This window comes from Eptesicus fuscus, chromosome 8, assembly GCF_027574615.1.
Source record: "Eptesicus fuscus isolate TK198812 chromosome 8, DD_ASM_mEF_20220401, whole genome shotgun sequence".
Taxonomy (NCBI): domain Eukaryota; kingdom Metazoa; phylum Chordata; class Mammalia; order Chiroptera; family Vespertilionidae; genus Eptesicus; species Eptesicus fuscus.
Window position 1 is genome coordinate 22721702 of NC_072480.1, and position 5230 is coordinate 22726931.

A 5230-nucleotide genomic window follows, 5' to 3' on the forward strand; every position below is an offset into this window, starting at 1 on the left:
TTTAAATAAATGATTAACATGTGCTTTGAAAAAAATTGTTGTCTTTTATTTTATTTACTCTTTTAATTTAATTAGAAAAAAACTCTTAATAGGTTAGCTCATACTTTGCTGTGAGGTACAGAGAATGGCTGCCTCCCAAACAACAAAGCCCGGGAGATCATATACATGACGGCAAATAACATTAATAGCTTTTAAAGGAGTCCAAAGTCAGGCTGGTCTTTTCATTTCCCTTTAAAATCCATTTTTTTCTGGCAGCTTTTGTTGTCTGAGACTGCACTCTTTTCTGTTGGGATATGACCTTATGTACTTATTAATTTGCATGACTGATCTGATTCTTTCCAATGTTAGACTATATTTGTGTGGCTTATGTTCCTTTTCCAAATGAGCTATTAACATGGGTCAGGAACCTCCAGATCTTTCCCAAACAGGAGGTCTTGCACAGCAAGCAAAGGGACTTACTGGCCATAGTAGGAAGAGAGTACCTTTATCAAAGAGAAGGTGGACGGGATGGGTGACCTAGAGCTGGAAGGACAGACCAACAAGGCTGGTGAAGTTAATCTTACTGATACGCTAATTTTTAATCTATGCCAAGCCTTTTGAGGCAGGTGGTAGCTGTGATATTTAGTATTTTTAGCAGGATTTTCCCCTGTCATTCAAAGCTAAACATAGAGACCGGCTATGGCCTTCAAAATGCAGCAAGATATGAAGATAAAGACAGGTATGTCATGTGAGATACAAGTTAAAAACAGGGATGTTATATTTAATCTGGCCCTAGGCAATTTTCCAGATGAATGTTTCTACTGAATACACAGTATGACCTCTGAAGATTCGGGAAAGGAGGCAGGAAGCCAAGGTAACTCTAGCAATCAGCTTCTTATTTAAAGGGCTACAGAAGCATTTGCCTGAAAATTCCCTTCAGGACCTTCCCATTGGACACAGTGGATCAGCTGGCAGTGGCCACCTGCAGAAAGACCTCCCTGCCGGGAAGGTTGAACAACGGAATGGATTCAGGTTCCACGGTTTCCTACAAAAAGTTATACAATACAAATTTAGCTCAGATTCATCAGCTAGCTTTCTTTTGGGAATAAAAAAACAACTGTGTACACATATTTAAATCAGCTTTATTGAGAAGTGGCAAAATCTGCCAATTTTAGGTGTGTGATCAAATGAGTTTGACAAATGTATACAATTGTCTCAAGGCTACCATAATTAGCCTATAACACATTTTCATTATCACCCCCCAAACTTTTCTTGTGCCTTTTTGTGGTCAACTCCTACCTCATGTCCTAGCCCCTAGCAACCGCTGATCTATTTTCTATCTCTGTGGAATCATACAATTTGAACCTGGCTTCTTCAGGTCTCCTCTTGAAAAAGGGAACAGTGGGCTCAAATTACCCCAGAGAGTAACTGAGCATTACCAGTGGCTCTGAGGGTTTCCTACATTTTTATAATTTGGGGGGGTTACTGGGGAATTTTGAAGAGCTGCTTGCTCTATAAGTGTTCCCCTGGAATTGCCAGGGGAAGGAGTTGTCTAGCTCTGGGCATCAGTCAAGCCTACCTGGCAAGACTTTCCAAACCTTGAAAGTTCCCCTGCCACTGGTTTTATTCAATGTTTCTTCTCCAGTCTCTACCCCAGTACCACAAGCATCTCTGCCTAGGTGTGTCCTGATACTAATTGATGATGCGCAGAGGTTAAGAGTGTAGGATTTGGAGTCAAGTCAAACTGGGTTTGACTCTTGGTTCAACTGTTTACAAGCAACATGGTATTGGGCAGGTTCTTTAATTTTTTTCTGGTACTCAGTGTTGTTTTCTGTGTAATGGGATAAAACCACCTAGAGTCCTATTGGGTGAATTAAATAGTATCTCTCTAGATAAAACCCTAATATGCAAATAGACTGAATGGTGGAACAACTGAACAACTGAACAACCAGTTGCTATGATGTGCGCTGACCACCAGGGGGTGCGCCCAGAACATGGTGGATGTCAGCAGAAGGCAGCAGAGTGCTGAACATGGCGGGCGTTGGCCGTGGCGGGATGGTGGAGCAGGTGAGCGGGGGTGCCAGACCAAGATGGGGCGCCAGTCACTGTCATCGGGACAAGCCTCTGGTGGTTACTGAAAATTCTTTGCTCCCACCTGCCCCAGTCCCGCCCAGTGCTCACATCTGCTGCCAGCGCCGACCCTGCTTGCACCCCCTGCCGGTGCCTGGCGCCAGCCTCCAACGCTTGGTGCCATCAGCAGGTGCCAGCCCCGATCGCCCCCGAGGGCCTCTTCACCTACCCCTGCTCCTGAGGGGCAATCCAGGCAGCAGCCACAGCTCGCAGTCACTGAGGGTGCTAGCCCTGCTTATACCTGCTGCTGGCACTGGCCCCAATCACTCTGTGCCATCAGTGTGTGGGAGCAGTGGCGGCAGGAGCGGGGCTGCCAGCAGACAGGGGACCAGGGACCTCGGTGGGAGGGCCTGGGCGTGGGCCATGGAGGATGGGCCGAGACCACAGCCTCACAGCCCACAGTTCCTTTCAATGTGCATGAATTCTTGCACTAGGCCCCTAATTAAGTATAGAAAGTGTTTAGCACAGTCTTTGGCACATGCTCTGTCCTGAACAGGAGTTATTATCCCTGTTTCTCATTTGAACTTTAGGTTTAAATTAGGCTGGCAAGATACAAAGCTAATGGGGATCAGAGTTTACACTCCGTCCCCCCCTCCCCCCCCTCCCCCCCCTGCCCCCGGCCTTTAAGACTTGTTGCAATTACTGAGTCTTTAAGCAGGTGCCCTTCTGGTATGAAAGCGTTCCAAAGGCTGGAATACCCTCTCTCCGTCTTCAACTCCACAATCGATCCTCGGAGCTTATCTTTTTCATGTTGTGACTCCAAGGGACAGAGCAACATGAGCAGCAGAAACGGAGGTGCTTTACCTTTCCTTTGAGCCACTGAAAACCTAAACAAAGGCCAACTCTCATTAAGCCTCATCCGGGAACTACACACGTGCACGTGCTCTCCTACGTGCTTTGGTGTGGTCAATGGGACATCAATCTTCTCTAAACAGGCGTAGGCATGTTTTCTGTACTCTACTTTTAGTAACATATGTTTATCTTTGAAAGCTAGTTTGAACTGCCAGCCATAGGACCGTGTTTTCCTTCTCTTCTCCATTTGTGAGCCACTGAGAGGGCAATGACAATGCTTGGAGAGCGGGTGACTGTGTGCCGCCTTCAGGATGATGGAGGGAGGTTCTGGGTGTGAGCCCCCAGTCATCTCAAACAGATGTCATACCATTAAGGATGATTAGCCTCCTGCGCTCCAGAATGTTCTGGAACAACAATAGGGTGAATCGTGACACATCAAAATATAAAAGGCAGACACGTTTCTCAGGCATGCTCCCAGCCAGTGGAACAGACCAGCTGGCCTGGCTCATCGATGAGAGATGCTATTTGAGCTGTCAGTTCCGTTGCCAGGCCTCACATCTGTACCTCAGGATGAGCCCACTTGTCCCTGAGATCTGCATCTGCTCCTGGAATCCATTCAAAGGGAACAGCCCTTGGAATCAAGGTCCGTGGAGGAGAAAGATGGCTTCCAGCCTGTTCAGAGGGGAGGCTTCTCTTTGGATGCCACCCCTGGACTTCCTGGAACCTGTGAGCCTGGTTTCCTAGACCAGACATTGGAATATTAAAAACCAACAAACAAAAACCTTTGGTGTGTTTGGGGACTTCTAAGTGGTTTTTCTGGAGTTTTGTGTATGTGAAGGATGAGGATGGAATGATGAACAGGGGCCAGGGTTTATATCACATCAAAGGAATTGGGTCCTTTAGCCACACAGGAAATGTATGCTGAACCCCAAGGCTCTCCAATCCCCTCTCTTTTTTAGTTAGATTCTACCAGCCCATGTGCTCCTTTTGGTTGTGGCCTATACTGTGCTTATGTCAGTATTACCAGTGACTTACTCTTTCACCTGTGGCTGTCATCCATCAGAGTTCAACGCAGGAACAGAAACACCTGCTTTAAACTGGGGTGCTGGTGCTAGCTGCCACATTAGAGAAACATCACTCTCCCAGTGACTTAGTAAATAGCAGGTTTTCCCCTTCACTGCAGTGACCACTGCTTTCACCATTTTGCCCTTGGTTGCTGCTTCTGTAATATCTGCCTCATCCCCAACACCTTTCTTCCCCCTCACACGCCAGCTGTGGTTTTGTCTGGGGCCACTATGATGGGAGAGAGCTACTCTTCCAAGATGACTCTCTTCCAAGTGGTGATTCAGGTACCCAGGCTCATTCCATTCCATTTTGTGGCCCCACCATTACCACCCATAGCTCCCAAGGTCACTGTGCTTGTCTGCATCAGACAAGTAGAGGGGAGAAGGGCATGGAGGGTCTTAGGTGGAGGTTGTTTAGTACAGGTCTGAAGGGGGTGGCAACACTCCCACTCATTGTCCGCTAATACAGGTTCACACCCAAATGCAAAAGCACCTGGGAAACATTTAGTCTAGCTGGGTACACAGAAGAAAAGAAATGGGTTGTAAGGAGAAAGGATTTAATGCAGAGCATCAGGTGCTTACACATCATTGGAAAGACTGGAGGAATGGCAGCCAAAGGCTGCCATTTAACATTTGTCTTTGAGGTCACACCCCTGCCATCAACCCAGAAATCAAGAAACCGCATCTGCCACTGGTACCATCCCCACACCCTCCAAACTGGTACCAAGACATTGGAACATGGAGTCCATCTGCTGCCAACACTCACCTCTGCTGGTGCCCCCTTACCCACTGGCACACCTGGTAAGCCTTCCACCTTTCAAGCGTTATACTGTCAAGTGGATCTCATTGAATAAACCTAAAATAAGCCAAAAAACTGGATCTATCCAGGAGACTGGAAAATGTAGTTTGAAGCTCCCCTCCCTGTAAGATAAGGAAAGAAGTTGAAAATGGATGGCAGTGCCAATAGACAATCTCTGGCAGCAGCCTCATTTGGTGGCTACTGCTCTCACCATCACTACTGCTCCATTGTGTGTCTGGTGACTCTTCTGTTAGCACCTCCTTCATCCCCTGGTGACTTGTCACTTTTTTTTTTTTAATGCTCACACCCATTGGTGGCTTTGCCTGATGCCACCAGAGTGTGGGAGAATTTCTCCTCTAACAGTGGTCACTCTGAATGAACTTCTGAAGGGGAGCTGGTTTTTACAGCTTTGTAGTTCCTTTGCCAACTCCATCAGAGGTGTTGGAATGTATCTCGATGGTGACTC